This window comes from Sus scrofa, chromosome 1 (genome assembly GCF_000003025.6).
Source record: "Sus scrofa isolate TJ Tabasco breed Duroc chromosome 1, Sscrofa11.1, whole genome shotgun sequence".
Classification (NCBI taxonomy): domain Eukaryota; kingdom Metazoa; phylum Chordata; class Mammalia; order Artiodactyla; family Suidae; genus Sus; species Sus scrofa.
This window is the reverse complement of record NC_010443.5, coordinates 242,709,576-242,727,326: the sequence shown is the minus strand read 5'-3', so window position 1 is coordinate 242,727,326 and position 17,751 is coordinate 242,709,576. Positions and strand designations below refer to the sequence as shown.

Below are 17,751 nucleotides of genomic sequence, written 5' to 3'. Positions count from 1 at the left end.
ACTAGTGGACATTCCATAAAGCAGGATTTATTTCTAGTCTGTGCTGTGGAACCACATTTATACAAGTCTTCTACTAGACTCTGCAGGAGAAATAGGCTCAGCTCACTTGCCTTTGCTCACCCTCAAGCCACTTCTAAAATCCTTTTCCCACTTCTCTGCCTTCTGACATCCCAGTCTTTCTTTGAATAATAATAAAACTGATAATCATCATGGCAATGACAGGAGCTGTTTACTTATACTGGGTCATTTAATCTTCACAGCAGTCCTTGGAAAAGCACTCACATCATTCTCACTTTACAAATAAGGAGGCTGAAGTTTAAAGAGATTAACTAGTTTGGTCAAAGTCACTCACACACATCTGGATCCAGGTCTGTCTCATTCAAAACCTATACTCTTCCCTCCTGTGCAACACTGGCTTTAGAAAGGTGGGATTAGAAAATCCTGACCAAATAAGTGTTTTATCAGTGCTACCCTTCCAAATTCAAAACCCAGACAAGGCAAGGAGCGGCCAAGCTTCCAGTAAAAAGCGGTAACTAACAACTTTATTTTCTTGAGTTTGACTCTGCAGTTAAACATAAATTCAACCCAATTTCATAGCAGGGCTTGGATAGCTTTCTCCCTGCAGCATCGGCTTTGCAATACACAGTGACGTACACACCTAAAGGGAACTTTGCAGAGACAAACCATGTTAGGATATTGCAACCCTTCTTTGAAAAAGCAAAAGCCTTCCTGCTCACCACAACACCTCAACCCTCACAGGAGAAGAGAAAAAAAACTTGCCAAAAATTATCCAGATGAAATTATGTTTTAATTAACATGAGAGATAAAAGAAAAAAGAAAAAAAGAAAGAAAAGGCAGAGCAAGCAAATCTAAGGACTCTACAAAAGTAGAGGGGTGATCAGTCACCATTTCTCAAACAATAAATTGGAAGATATATTATTAATGGGTAGATTGTATGTGGTAAATATTTTTCATAGAAGCTGCTAGAGCCCCCTCCTCCTCTCCACTACCCTCACTGAATCACTGTCCATCTGGCAGCAGCTATGCCCAACACTCTCAAAAGTGATGCCCAGGACCCACTGGATGTAAGTGACTTGATCTCAGGGACAGCTCTGCAATATCTAAATACGCATCAATAAGAGCACTGCACTTGCTTAAAATTGCAGATATTTCTTAATGCAGGGAAAGAGATGAGTGTGCTTGCTTCTGTGCTAATTGCTGTGCCTTACAAAGGAACAGAGCCAAGGTAAGATCCATACTTAGGCTCTTAGCTCTTGGTCAACTCAGCTACTCACAAGCTTCAGCAGATTCCCATGATAACCTATTTCAACATCCCACACAGTCAGGAGATTTCTGCTCTTATCTAATCCCCATTCCTTGTTCTGAAATTTAACTACATCCCTGCTCATCTTAGGAAGAAATAGAATTGGACCATGTTGATATGTAACACAGAGGGAAAAAAAAATTTGTAATATAAATTTACTGTATCTAAATCTGGTTTCTAGTAGGGAAGTATAGGGATAGAGGTGTCATAATTCATAAAACTTTCCAACCCAATTCAGAGACCAGAGGGGAGGAAATACGTTTGAAAGCACTTGTGATTTTAAATGGTGAATTAAACACATGCACTTATTCTGTTCCTTCTCATATGCCATAAAATCTCAAATAATGAATTTTTTAAATGCATGAATCTTCAAAGGATAATGGGAGATGAGACAATAAACCAAAATGTTAAAGAGTAGAAAGTGGATAAATGAGTGGAAACCTACTTTGTAGACTCAAAAAAGCAAAATTCTCAATCAGCAGCAAAGAAAGGCAAGCACAACCTGATTTACATTGCAGAACTACCAGTGGGATCAGGATGCAATGGCATCAAACTCCTCTGGAAGGGATAGAGAAGATGAAACTAACCACAGGAAGATCTGTTAAAAGAACATTTAAGAAGCTGTTGGCTCCCCAAAATCTTTTCCAATTCTTCATCCTGACAGAATCCTGAAGCTTTATTCTTAAGAAAAGAAACAGGGCCTCTGAACTGTGAGACTCCAGGCCCAGTTGAGAGTTGGGCCCCTGCCGGAAACAATGGGATGACAGTATTTACATACTGAATGTTCAGACCTCAGTCCTTTTTCACATCTACTTAATTTCCAGAGTGTAAAAGCCAGGCAGGGGATTGGAAGAGTCTTCCCTGGAGAATGTAAGCAAAACGAAAATTCTGAAGATACTGACATCAGGAATTCCTGAAGGAAGGAATCAATCCAATAACTCTACAATGAAGACCAGAGTCAACAAACCTCTTCTGGTGCCCAGAATTCCCAAACAGTTTCATGTTAAAATAAAATCAAACCACCAGACAGAATGGAGAAAAGGGAGGAGAAGAAATCACCAGGGAAATAATTCAAGAAAATTCCCTACACATGGAAAGACATGAATCTCAGATTTAAAGCTCTGATCAGCAATAATGGTTCAGCATAATGGGTGAAAATGCATTTTGCAGTGAAATTTCAGAATTCCAGGGGAAAGAAAAGATGCTCAAAACTCCCAGAGAGAAAAAAAAAATTTTCAGATAAAGAATGAAGAATCTGAATGTCCCCGGAAATGGGAAAGCAATGGTGTAATACCTACAAAGTGCTAAGGAAAAAGTGATTTTTAATCTGGAAATCCCTATATGTCCAACTATCATTATTTAGTGTAAGGATAAAAGAAGGACAATTTTAGAAGTGAAAATTCTTAAAAAAAAAAAAAAAAAGAATCTTACCTCTAATGAACTCTTTTTTGGGACGTTAGGGATGTACTTCACCAAAACAAAAGTGTAAGAAAAGGGAAGTCATGGAATTCGGGTAAGAGGATCTTCCACAGGAAAGCAGAGAAGAGAGTTCTTGGGATGACCTCAAAGAGTGATGGCAAGATAAACTGTGCCGCCTGCCCTGAGAGTCACCAGACCTGACTGGGGTAGGTCAGAACACTTTAGGACAGATTTCTACAAGGACCAAAGATGGAAATCTTGCCCAAGGAGAAAGAAAGTGCCAAGAGGACACTTACTCCAAAACATGAAAAGTGAAGGGTAGACATGGCCAGTAAGCTAAGTCCCAAGGAGAGAGGACACATATGTAGGAATGGAAAGAGTGGATTTCTTTCACAACATCTGTGAGATTTGAAGGAAGAACTTTTGGGGCTTAGTTTGTCTGACTGTGGTAACAACAGGGTGTGTGGGCTTGTCACTCCAGTGGAGCAGCCTTAGTACTGGCCTAACAGGGAAGCTGGCCAAGAGGGCACATTATAAAAAGTATAACATCTCCAGTAATGGGAGGTGGTAAGGGTATGCCTGTGGTAGCTGTGGCAAACCTCACGTGACTTTACTACACATATCTTAGGAAGAAAATGAAGTAGAAAAGAGAAGGGAAAATGCAGATTAAGTGGTAGCTGAAAAGATATATACTAGAACAGTCTTGGATTACCCCCTTGAAGCCTCCATAAATACACAGAGGGATTTTATGATATGAAGGTTAAGCATGTTTTACACACACACACACACATGCACACACACACGCACATACACACACAACCAAATCTGGGCTAGTATCCAGAGTAAAACAGACAACATATTAATTTATAATTGTTCTAATTATATTTCATTGCAAAAGCCAATTGTTTATTTCAGCTAGAAAATCTACCCTACTTAAGACATTAGTACCCAAAGACAATTGATGATGGGTTTGCATTTCCACAAGTGTGTTTGAATTTCAGTTATCTGACATCTCATGGTAGGGAATTCCTATTTGCATTTTCAGGTACCCGACATCTGGAATTCAGGCATGAGATTGAATACAATTATCCTTCACAATAAAAGTAAACAGAGCTCGGCATGACTCTGCTAATTGTTCTTTCCTGCTGAGCTACAATTTTTAGTCAGAATAGACACATAAAAGAGTAAGTACCAATCTGTCCATTCTTTTCACAAAAGCCAAAGTTATCTTCTCAAAGCCTCAATCACATTATTTCCCTCTTCTGCTTAAAACTCTCCAGTAGAGAATACATCACAAAATTTTTTAACAAAGCTCTGACTCAGTGGGTCCTAAATTTGAGCATACATCCCCGGGAGAATGCGTTAAAACTCAGACTGCCAGACTTTGCTCCCTGACTCTGATGCATTTGGTCTGGGGCTCGAGAATCTGCATTATTTACAGATTTCCTGGCAATGCTGATGCTGCTAGACTGCAGACCTAACTTTGAGGATTACTGCTCTACCTGCTCGGGTCCCTGTCAAACCTCCATCTCCTAATTTTCTCTTTTCTGCACAATATGTATAAGCCATTCCTGGCCATGCTGACCCTCAACACCTCATGCTTATTCCAGGTTAAGGTCTCTGCACTTATGGTTCCCTCTACCTAAATTCATTCTCTCCTTGATCTGCATCTTCATAGAAGGGCCTTTTTAACCACCCTAGCTAAAGGAACTCTCCACCATTCTCCATCTATTCTCCTATTTCATTTTCCTGTTGCTGGCACTTATCTCTATCTGAAGGTACATGCTAATTATTTGCCCATTAACTGTTTTCCCTACACAGAGTAAGTTTCATGAGGGCAGTGGCTTCTGGCTTTCTGGTTTATCTGTTGCACCTGGAGGCAAATGATAAATAATTGGGGGATGAACAATTAAATCTATGGAGCAGACCAGATCTGTGGTTTGAATTTTCTCGTCACAAGGAGACTTTGATTACTAGCCAGACAGATACCTAAAAACTCTCCATCAACTGGTGTCTTTCCATTACTTCCATCCAAGAACTTTCTGTTCCCCGTGTCATTTTAATTAGAAAATTTATTCCATACATCATTTGTAATTAGAGAATTAGACCAGGAGGTATAATGTAGTACAAAGCTGGTAGAATGTCAGTTCTTCTAAGCAGGAATACAGTAATATTAGCTTTATTCTAACAAAGAAAATCAAGCTATTTTATAAAAAGAGGAATGGTGTCATGAGCAAACTAAACATATTTTAACATGAAGCAAAACTAAAATTTATTTTGACATGGAACTACATCTGTGATCCCAGGCATTGAACACTTAACAAATCACCAAAAACTGCAAATCTGTAAAAGGAAATGCTGATTTTCAAGATTTTTTAAAGAAGTCTTTAGAGCCATTTGAGTAATTCAGTTTTCAAACTAAACAAAAACATCACTTTTCTTAGATTCTGGATTATTTAACAACTGTCTGTTCACCAGCTCTCAAAAAGTGTTCGTTTGTATACCATTTGAGTGGTTTCTCACAACTGTTGGCCATGACAGTTTATCTTCAGGAGATGCTGAGTGTTTGGTTCAAATTCAGTAGCTCACAGTAAGTGATCTCCCTTCATTTCTTCTGATTGGGAAGAGAAGTAAAGCCCTGTACTTCAGAATCAGATGAGCTGGGGGTTTTTAACAGCACTCAGAAATTTGTATCCATAATCCTCCACCCTCGTCACTGTAACAAGTGCATTCCTATCATGTGGACTTTTTTCTGGGTGATTACTTGATGATTAGCCCAATTCTTGGTCCCACTCAGTATATAAACATACTCTTCTCTTACTGTCCTTCTAAACCTTGCAGAATACCTACCACATGGTGGTATTCAGCAGTACTTAATGAATGTGTAACCAACAGAGCAATCAAAGAGAAGAGGAGCATCAAGACATATTTAGAGGAAGGAAACCTGTTTTTACCATGGCCTATACTGCCCCATGATCTCAGAGAAAACATTTTCTTTAATAACAGACAGAGCCTTGATGTTTATTCAAAGAAAGGAACATTTGTGGACCTGTTACTGCAAATAGGGTAGGTATCATATGATATAGCCAAGTAGTTACTAATTTGCTGGGTTATCTTGGGCAAGCTGCTTCATCTCGGGATCTCACTCTTCTTTGGGGGGAATATTAAGGAGTTAAAATGATTAATGAGATCCAAAATCCAATGTTCCAATATTTGATCCATTTCTAATAACTCTTTTCAGGGAAAAGGAAAAAAATACTACATCCCGGTATCATACTTGATTTCTGTAACAGCTCATCACCTAACTGAAATCTGAGCATTCACCAACCATCAAGCTAACGCTTTGCATTTAATTGATCCACAAAGGCATTGGATGCCATGTTCACTTTTCCTGATACCTCAGTACACCACCTAGGACTTACAATTGAATAAGGACTTGAAGCCTCAGAACCATAGTTTGTTGCTATGGCAAGGCCTGGAATCACACTTTGTTTGCATGATCTTTCCCAGCTTCACTGCTCTGGGACAGAAATTATACAGGCAACTCTGGGATCTTGTATTTTCATTTTGAGGTTTTTATGGTGTATGTGTTTAGAATATCATCACATGATAATACGATATTAATATTCATGATCTCATCTACTTTCTCCATAAATCAGATTCATATAAATTAGCACTGTCTGCTTCATACACTGTCTGCAGATCCCCAAACAAGAGCCAGGGCATGGAAATCCATGTAAGGAACAACTTAACTCAGAGGGGGTAAAACACATCAATCCACTTTTATTCCTCAAGCTGAACACATTGTAAAACTTAAGCAAAACAAGGAGTTCCCTTCGTGGCTCAGCAGTTAACAAACCCAACTAGGATCCATGAGGTTGCAGGTTTGATCTCTGGCCTCACTTAGTGAGTTAAAGATCTAGCGTTGCTGTGGCTGTGGTGTAGGCCAGGAGCTGTAGCTCCAATTCGACCCCTAACCTGGGAACTTCCATATGCTGCAGTGCGGCCCTAAAAAAAAAGAAAAAAGAAAAAAAATATAGCAAAACAAGTCAAGTGTGACAAGGATTTTAATTGGAGAATATGGTAGATTGCCATCATCAAAGCCCATAGGAAAAGACAAGGCTAATCTTATTAAGGTTATCTGGATATGCAGCAACTACCAGCCCCAAGAAACCTACATTTTGCCAATCAATTTTTTCGCCAAGGGAACTTAGCTAATTCAGGCTAATGAACTGAGAGGGAAGACACAGGACTAGAAGTATATCTAAGCATATTTTTAAAAAACCAAAAATGTAAATAATCCAGGTTGTACAGAAACCAATAGGCTGGTTCATTCTTAATGCAAATTTTCCTTTGCATGTGGACCTGAGAAGTTGCCAATTGAAGCGAGCTTTTTCCCTGATTAGTGGTCTTTTGCATAACACCCTTCATGATATAGTCATTGAAACGAAACACATGCTGTGCACAGCTGCCTCAATTTGTGCAACAGATCGGCTACAAAACAAACTTCAGCTGAGAATCCTGCATTTGGTGAGCTACTATTGAACTGGAAGTTCCTTTGAGAAATAACCCAGAAGAATTAGATTTGTAAAGTATCACCAGGCTATAAAAGCAGGGCAGGATTTATTATTGGTACCTAGTTCACGTGACCTAGACACATCCCTCCATGATTGTCTTTGTAATATTCACATAATAATAGTGGCCACCTTTTATTTTTAGGAGCTAAACATTGTGCTGGGTGTGGTGAATATATTTTCTCTACAATCCTCAGAACAATCTGTCAAGGTAGAGACATATAAGCAAAAGGTTTTCTCCACTGTGTTCCTGCAATGTTTATCCCTTAGTAAACCAATAAGCATGCCTAAACTTCAGAGCTTTGGTTGCATGCTTTCTTAAACTTTTAACTAACAGTACACATTAATGGTGAATGATTGCTTTAATAAAACAAAGGAGAATAAAAAGCTTTCATATCAATGGAAGCACTTATTAACATGGCTGTGAGTCTTCTCATGAGTTGCAATAACATTCTTTGTCTTTCAGTGGCCTGTGATGTAAACATATTTTTATTGGTGGCAATTACATTTGGAAAACGTCTCCTTTGCCCCCACACACCCCCAATCCTGTGCCCAATCAATAGCAATTTACCATCAAGTCTAATTTCCCAATATCTACTGAAGGCATATCTTCCTCTCTATTCCTTTAGTTAATTGTTATTGTCTCTCACCTTCATAACTGTTGCAGAGCCAGACTAGTTATACACCAACATCAGCTCCTTTTCCTCTGGGCACACTGCTAGCCTGTTTCCCAGCCTCCCTTACAGTTAGCTGAAGCCATGAGACTGAACTCAGCTAATGGCAGTATTGCCTGCTCCATATGGATGGCCCACAGAACCCTCTCAAATGTATCTTCCTTTCTCTTTTGCAATCCATGAATTGAATGGAGGAAACTCCACAGACCTAGAGAATGGCTAAGCTACCACATACAAGGAGGCTGGGGGCTTAAATTACAATTTAGGGGAGAGCTGCCTATTTGAACCACCTAACCAGGAACACCCACAGTGGACTCTCACAAAAACCAGATGCAAACTTTCATAGGGTTGACACTAAAACACAGGGATTTTTTTGATGGTAAATACACTACTAAAAAAGCCTTGTCTCCCAGTTTCTCCCTTTTATAATTCATCATCTGTAATGAAATCATGTTTATCTTCCCAAAACAGCACTTCACAACCATCACCCCTGTTAAAGATTCATAGCTGTGCTGAATAGACACATGCTGAGCATCTATTAGGTTTCAGACTAATTTCTTAAAGAATCTTGCAGTTGAAAATCTTTCACCTGGCTTTCAGGGAGCTCCATTTGTGTTTATAAGTTTGCCTCTCATTACACACACCCCCCACCCTTGCCTCTAAATTCCTAACAATCTAAATTATTTACTATTCCTGACATGATTTAAAAATTTTTTTGCCTCCATGTTTTTGATTCCTTTATCCTCTCTCTGTTTCTAAACATCTTGTTTCCTTTAAGCTCCAGTGTAAATGCTACCATTCCCAGAAGTTTGCATTTCCGTAAATTCCCATGCAAAAGTAATCTCTCCTAAGGTCTCTCTCTCCCTCTCACCCTCCTCTAACCCCCACAGCGCTTGATTTGTTTCTCTTTATAAATTCCACATCTGCCTTGTTCATCACTGTACCCCTTGGAGCTAGCACCAGGCCTGGTACATAGTAGGTACTTTTTTAAATGAGTATCACTTACATATTGGGGCTTAGCAATATATTAAATATATAATCTGTTAAATGTATATCATTGTTTAGTGAATGTAAAATTCAAATGTCCTCTAGGTTATCAGTCTAGAGTTTAATACTTCACAATAGCTTTATTCTTTCCCTCTGAAATATCTGTTCTTCCTCAGTACTCTCTGATGGCTTTTCAACCCTCTACTTGCCCACACCAGAAACCTAGGATGACTGTTCTCTCTCCCTCATCCCTTAAACCAGTCTATGCTGATGCTGCTTCCCAAGCAGGCCTGGAATATATCCCATCTTCTCTAGCCCCTGTTCCCTTTCTGCGGGCTGCCATTGTCATGGAACTGACTTTCCCGTCTTGAGTCTAGCCTTTAACTCCCCCATACTCAAAGCCCACTAGCTAAAGACTAGATGGTCTCTCTAAAATCAAAAGAAAATCTGATCTTGTTTTTTACCCACTTAAAGTCCTAAAAAGGCTCTACTTGGTACTTCATAACCTGATTAATTCAGTAACTCAACAAATATCTAGGAAGCACCTTTTCTAAGTGCCAGCTACTGTTTTCAGTCCTGGACACCCAATGAAATCTGGGCACTCACTGAGTTTGCATGCTAGTGTGGAGACATGCCGCAAATAAAGACAAAAAGTGAGTACCTCATTTAGCATATTAGGTGGTTACAAGTTTCATGAAAAAAACAAAAAAACAAAAAATAGAGCCAATAATGGCATTTGTGAGTGCAGATTTGAAAGATTACAATTTAAATGAGGCAAGAAGTGTAGGTCCTTACTGAGAAGGTGTGATTTGAGGTGAAAGAACCACACAAATAGAAAATGTGGCCAATGCAGAGTCCTGCAGTGGAAGCATGTCTAACCTGTATGCAAAGGTTGATCTTATAACCCACCTCTAGTTCCCCAATGTGCCATTCTTCCTCTTCTGGGCATATTAAGCCATCTCTCTAGAATGCCCTTCCCTTTCTTCTTTTTCTGTGGAACTCCTCCTCATCCTTTAGGGGTTAGTTGGGCACTGCCTTGCCCTTACACCGTCAGATGCATACAAATCACATGACCTGGAGCCTGGCAGTCTGCAGTGCTAGCTAAGCCCCAGGTGATGCTAATGATGATTGTCCTCTGGCCAGTCATGGACTCTTGGTCTCAATCAGTGGTTCGTAGCCTTGGATCATATTGGAACCACCTGGAGAACTTTTACATCCCTCCCCGCTCCATAACCATGCCACATCAGACCTATCCAATCAGAGGCTGTGGGACTCAGTAGAGTTTCAAGTTTCCAGGTGATTCCAATGTGCAGGCAGGTTGAGAACCTGTGAGTCTCAAAAACTTCTGCTACCTCAGAAAGCGATCCCTGGGTAAGCAAGACCTTTCCAGACAGGGCATCACTGGCACTTCTTGGTCCAGACATGGACATTGCCATTCTAGACAAGGTCTGTAGGACCATGGTTCTGAGCTCAAGAAATGTGTCACAGCCCAGCCCTGTTACTTTACCTTGTACAAGTTGCTCTGCCTTTCTCAGCCTCAATTTCTTCATCTCTAAGATGAAAGTCACTATATCTAACATGTTGGACTATTGAAGGATTTTAAATAGTGATTATGCCCAGCACTTTGCAGGTGCCAGTGATTTGAGGCTGCTGTTGATATTAAAAATGAAATTTTGTAGCACTGCAGTTAAAAAAAAAAATAAAGATATTGGTTTGACCTCTTACCTTTCCTCCTGAAGAGCATCCACATGGAAAATAACAAAAGCCACTAGGGAAGCCTGGATCAGCCTAAGTGCCATCAGGGGAACTCTTTCCAGTAGTTATTTTCCTCCTCTGTCCTCAGCTCCCAGAGCTATTCTGGGAGGAAACCACTTTTTACTTTATGAAACATTTGCCCATGATAACAGATGGGAATTCTAAGCAATCTTTTGGCAAACAGACCCCTTTGCCTATCCCCTGTCACCCTTGTTGATAGTAAACAAAGCTGATATACTGACTAGGAATAACGTTCTGGTCTGTTTTTATTTGCTAGCGCTGGATTATAGTTCTGATTGCCTTACATGAATCCAACACTCTCTTGGCGGAAGCTGCAACAGCAATGGAATCATTAAGGTGGTGCCACCTAATTAGTAAGTCATGGGCACATTTGTCTCTTGGTATTTGGGGAAGGGATCATGAAGCCAGTGCGGCCAGGTTTCCATTTCTTCTAAGTCATGGGCACCCTGAGAAGTGAGAGCATTTTCCCTACTCCTTGTTGATGGGTCTCATCCATACCACATGTTTGAGCCTAAGGGCAGTCCTCAAACTCTGCCCCTCTGCATCCCACCAGGTCTGGCTAGCAAGTCTTGAGAAAGAAGATATGGGGATTTTTACCATAAATTCAGGTCTGCCAGAAACCCTCAATAATAGTTTAACATCCTTCCTCAATATACCGCTATACCCACACTCCAACCTTTCTTGCTCTGTTCACTTTCCTCTGCTTCCCTTGATATATTGACATACGTATCTACTGCCATGACTTTACTCACATTGGAATGTTCTCTTCATTCTCTCCTACACCTAAAATGCAAGAAGTTTCCCTAGAAATTATATTATAGAATGTCTGGATTTGGTGATGTGAGTAGTACAGTTAATTCAGTTGATATATGTTAAGTGCTTAGAATAGTGACTTGTACATGATATGTGCTCAATACATGTTTGGCATTAATGTAACTACTATTGCCTTATAATAGGTCAGCTATGTCATACTTTCAAAAGGCTTTTGTGGGCTGACCTCTATTTTTTTTTTCTTTTTGGCTATGCCTGCAGCATGCAGAAGTTCCCAGGCCAGGGATCAAACCCACACCACAGCAGTGACCTGAGCCACTGCAGGGACAACTCCAGATACTTAACCCACTGTGCCACAAGGGAACTCCCTGACCTTTATCTTAAATACCTTTTAATAACAATTTAGTACCTTCTAAGCATTGAGCATTGTTCTAAGTACATCATATGCTTTATCTCAGTTAATTCTCCCAGCAGCCATCAAAGATGGTACTATTATTCCTTTAAACAGTAAAGATACTGAACATCAGGTAGGTTAAGGAACCAATTGAGTGTCATATGTTTATAGTATGATATCTACAATACCCTGAAGAAGAGGCATTTTTCAGATTGGAAGTCTTGAATACATACATATCTTGGCTACTTAAAGGGGTCTGTGTGGGAAGAAAGTCAAGTGCCATGGAATTCCTTGGTGACTTGCATAAAAAGTAGGATGAAATAGAAAGCACAGTAATAATTATGCAAAGTTCAGAGATTCATTCCCTCCTGGTCAGTGTGACAGATTAAAAATATGTCCACGAACTCACTGGCATGAGAGATGAGAGATGGCCTCTATGTCCTCTAAGCTTGAAACTGTGCTTCGAACAATAGCATACAGCAGAAGTGACATGATGCTTCCAAAGCTATGTCATAAGAACCAAAGTGCTTCTGCTTTGTTCACAAGAACACTTCACCTTGAAACCTTCAGCCTCTAGGTCTGCTCCGGTCCCACTGTCATTCAAGCTCCAAACCCTGTTTGACCATAACCACATGAGAAACTCTAGGCCAGGATAACTTAGTCAAATATTTCCTGAATTCTTGACCCACAAAATGGGTGCAAGGTGCTAAAATTATTGTTGATGTTTTTTATTTCTCTAAATTTTAAGGTAATGCATTATGCAGCAATAGCTAACTGGAACAGTCTGTTTATGATTATTCAAGAAAGTGTTGGTTTAATACAAAGTGTTGGTGTGGGGCAAGCATGATTCACTGACTGTGGCCATAGGATCACAAATATACAAATTTATATTAACGGTAAGTATCATATTTTAGATTACTATGTAATGACTTACTCATTACCCATAGCCTCTGCCTTGATTTGGAAAACATTTATTAAGCATATACTATGTGCTAGGCACAATGACAGACATTAGGAATTCAATGATACGTAGTTTTGAGGCTCTTACACTCCAGTGGGAGAAACAAACAAAAACAAGTAAATAAACAAAACAAATGATCACCAATTATGATAAGTGGTAAAAAGGAAAGCAGCAAGGTTCTCAGAAAATCCCACTTTACAGATGGTTAAAAATCTCTCTGAGGAAATGGCATTGAAGGCAAGACCTAAAAGCAAAGAAACAATCACTGGTATTAAGAGCAGCAGAAATGTTCCTGGAAGAGGAAAAACCTGGGCAAAGACCCTGGAGTAGAAATATGCCAGAGCCAAAGTAAAGTCAGAGTGGCTAGAACTTAGTGTGGAAGAGACAACTAGTGTTCACCAAAGAATGCCCCTTCTGTGTTGTAGAGCTGTTTGGGGGAGGTGTCTTTCCAAAAAGAGATTATTTCTCAACCTTACCATCTTGCCCGAAAGCTTAGTCAAGCGACTGAATCCTGGTCAACAGAATTTAGGTGTGACTGCCACAACTAGACATGGCCCATACAAACCTTCCACTCTCTTTAAGTGTCATTTAGACATTAACACCTAGAGTGTCATTGAGAACCAAATGTTAAGATGCCTTATGACTCTCGATCTGAGCCCCTGAATGACTGCAGGTAGCAAAGGACCATCTTCTCTTCCTCCTTCTACCCGCTGGATTTACACAACTCACCTCTGATGATATGAAGCTGTAAGATCTCAGGGTTTCGCTCTTAGAGCAGTGAGTATTGCCCTGACTGAAATGAGGGAGGATGACACAATATTTGGCTGGAAGTCATCATGAGGGGCTGGATCAAATGGTGAGAAATTTGATTCTTACTCTAAGAGCAATGAGAATCCATGACTACGTGCATGGAAGTGAGATGCTCTAATTTTGTGTTTTAAGATCACTCTGGTCTCTGTGGAGATTGGATTAGAAGGCAAAAGAGTAAAACTCTCGCAGTAGGTTATTGCAAGGGGTCAACATGAAGTAGAGACATGGAAGCTCCGAGTCCTATCAGCTGGGAACTCTCAGCTTGGTCCATAAAAATCAAAGTTTTTTTTTAAATGAAAAGGAATAATCACCTGGTTCAAAAAGGTTATTTGCACATGACCTGGCAGCTTTTAGATTTTCTGAAACTCTTTCTAAACATTTCATATGTTTTAGAAAAAATAATCTATTCATATACCATCTTTCCCATTAAGGGACGTGTATGTTAGGCTTCTCACCACTTGAGATATGTGTAGAACATATCTCAGTCAACATGTGTAGTTGACTGAGGTCACCCAACAATAATGCGATCTGTATCAAGCCAAGCTATATGCTGCTGCTCCTAAAAGTAAACTCTGAGCATGACCTAGGACTCTACAGAAATTAAGACAGCATCACTGTGAGGACTGAAAAAAAATCTGGTGGACACAATGATGAATAGATAATGCAAAGTAAACTGTACTTCCCAACACAAGCCCACTGGATACACAGAAAACAGGACAGCTTAGTTAGCTGGGAGGGTGTGTAATGGGGGGAGAGGAGAAAGACAGAGGCCCAAGAGTTTGAGTACAAGTTTATCCAGCTAAGAAGCATTATATCATATAAGGCCTATTATTTCTTTTTTATGAAATAATTTTTATTTTCTCCCGTATAGTTGGTTTACATTGTTCTGTCAATTTTCTACTGTTCAGAAAAGTGACCCAGTCTACACATACATATATATGTTCTTTTTCTCACATTATCCTCCATCATGCTCCATCATAAGTGACTAGATATAGTTCCCCGTGCTATACAGCAGGATCTCATTGCTTATCAATTCCAAAGGCAATAGTCTGCATCTATTAACCCCAGATTTCCAATCCATCCTACTCCCTTCCCCTCCTCCTTGGCAACCACAAGTCTGTTTTCCAAGTTCATTAGTTTCTTTGCTGTGGAAAGGTTCATTTGTGCCATATATTAGATTCCAGATATAAGTGATATCATATGGTATTTTTCTCTTTCTGACTTACTTCACTTAGTATGAGAGTCTCTAGTTCCATCCATGTTGCTGCAAATGGCATTATTTTGTTCTTTCTATGTCTGAGTAGTATTCCATTGTGTATATATACCACATCTTCTTAATCCATTCATCTGTTGTTGGATATCTAGGTTGTTTCCATGTCTTGGCTATTGTGAATAATGGTGCAAGGGGTGCATGTGTCTTTTTCAAGGAACGTTTTGTCTGGATATATGCCCCAGAGTGGGATTGCTGGGTTATATTATTTCCTTATTTTATGTTACAATTGCTCTCTATTGGATCTAACTTTCATTAGAGTCTTTGAGAAAGAATCTTTGGCCAAACACAAACTTCAAATGATTTTAGTGATCTTTCACGAGTTAACACTTTAAATGCACTGTTATAATTTGTCAAAAGATATTCTAAACATGTTCCCCAAAATATAATGGGTTAAATCAGAGTCTGAAACAATAGAGTCTAAAATATGTAAAATATACTATGCCTATAATCTAGCAACATGTTTGTCAATTTTTATGTTTTAAGTTTAAATGTAAAGTCTATCAAAAGGCTTCTTATTCAGAAAAACTCAGAGCTGCCAATATTAAAGGAATATAAGCCTACATCAGTCCTCGGGAGTGCTAAACTGAAATAAATCTAGGCATCAGTGAGCCTCATTTACATATTTATTATCTCAAATATATACATATATATTTAAATTATCTTCTTTCAGAGAAATCTGTCAGTTTGAAGGGACTTTGGTTGTTATATCGTAGTGTTAATGTGGTCTTTGAGATCTGCATGATATCCTCAGATTTTAGGAAGGAAATTGCTTATCCCCCCCACACACACACACACATACTCACTCACCAAACTTTGTCATAACTGTGAATGACCCATAGTTACTGTCAAGAAGCAAAATTGAATTAACAGCCAGAAACTATATACATTAACAATTTTTTGTCTTTTACCCACGTTTTAGTTTGACCCACACAATCATATGAACCTGAAGAACAAATAAGTAGCTGTTCACAAATATTCAAAGTGATCACCAAATGGCAAGTATCTGGTCTCTTCTGACAAGTCTAGACTCAGGCCAGCCATATAGGATTTCTTGATCTTCTCACCTGAAGATTTAATTCACATTTGAGAAGAGCTATCATCCTATCATTTAGAAGATGGTTATCATCCTAAAGTAGTTCAAACTCATTTCCAGAGACCCTGACCAAACATGTGTTTATCCAATCCACAAACATTAATGAGTCTTCACTGTGTACCCGTTATGGTCCTACATACTGAGGACCCTACATAAACATGACATCATCCTTACCCTTGAGAACAGAACAGTCTCTAACATAATGCAGTATATGTTTGAGGAACATAGACGAGGGACAATGGACTCTGCCTGAGTAACCCCAGTTTTCAGGAGTCAAATGAATTCATCTCAACATGAATTCTCCTATTTTGCTTGTAGGATGTCCATTTCCTCCAAGACCCCAATCTTTAGGATAGCCTTTCCATTAACATTTCAAGGAGCCTCTGGAAGCATCTCCTATAATACTTCCCTTCTCCCACCATACCTCTTTGTCTACTGGTCATCACAGCCCCCCTTACACTCTGTCATTAATAGGCCAGGGCACATCATTGTTGCTGTGACATTGAGTGGAGGAGGTTCCACTCTCAGATTCAGTGCCATACTTTTTTCCAGTCATCTAAGCAGCTTAAAGCTTCTGGCCATGATTTCTTTCTCCACAGGGCTCATACTTACTGGCAGTGACCAGAATTTACATCCATTGCCTTTATACTGTATCCATTTCCTTATATTTTATGTGTATTCAAATGATGCATGTATTCTCATCTTGCTCTTTTCTATTACAGGTATTTTTTAAAATATAGTGTACTGATTACAAACCCTAGGCCATGTCCTCAGGCTCTTTGCATTCCACTGTATGAGTAAACTTCTTACTCTCCAAAGTGGTGCCCAGCTGCTCTCTAAGAAAGCACCAGTTTTCCCACAACCTTGCCAACACTAGACATTATCAATTTGGCTTCTCCCAATCTGACAGGTGAAAAATAATGACTCATTATTTATCCCCTGATGAGTTGTGAGGATGAGCATGATCCTAGACCCATCTTATCTTTGTCCTTAATCTCTTGTTCTTGCTTACTTCCCAGGCTCTCAGTTGGTTACTCTGCTTCTACTGTGGCAGCAACCAAGCACCTCCCATGCCCAGAGTCACTGCTCTCTCAGAGCCAAGCAGTTACTGGCTGGGGAACACAGGACTCCTTCTTAGCCTATCATGTGCTGTCAGGCCAACCAGCTCTCTGACTCCTCCTGACACTTGCAGGTCAGTGAAACAGCACACCACAGACGGAGGATTCTTCTTCTGAGTGACGATTAAAAGAGGTGAATATCAATCACCACGCAGAGGAGTTCAGACTAACTATGAACAGAGGAGAACCAGGAGAGAATTGGGACCCAGAGAGATAAATTTCATCCCCTCCCTCAGACTAACTATGAACAGACTAACTATGAACAGAGGAGAACCAGGAGAGAATTGGGACCCAGAGAGATAAATTTCATCCCCTCCCTCCCTTCCACAGTGGACTCTGTGGTATAATATCTATGAACAAGCTGTCCCAAAGATAACCCACACAGCCAAGTAGACACACCAGCCATTCAACGAGCTATCTCCTCTGGACTTTGTGTGAGGCAGTGGCCAGAGTGTCACACATCTCCTTACACTGCTCCCCTCCCTCCCTTCCTCACCTCCCTTTTCCCTCATAAGCCTGTAGCAGACTGTGCACTTTGGGAGGGAGGTAACAAGATTCATTAACAATTTCTGAAGAA

The 17,751-nt window shown here is 39.8% G+C and overlaps 1 protein-coding gene across 3 annotated transcripts in view; it reads right to left on the bottom strand.

Annotated features, from left to right (window-relative positions):
• PLPPR1 (phospholipid phosphatase related 1) overlaps nt 1-17,751 on the bottom strand; it is a 288,102-nt gene that overhangs the window by 243,296 nt on the left and 27,055 nt on the right. The window lies entirely within an intron of this gene.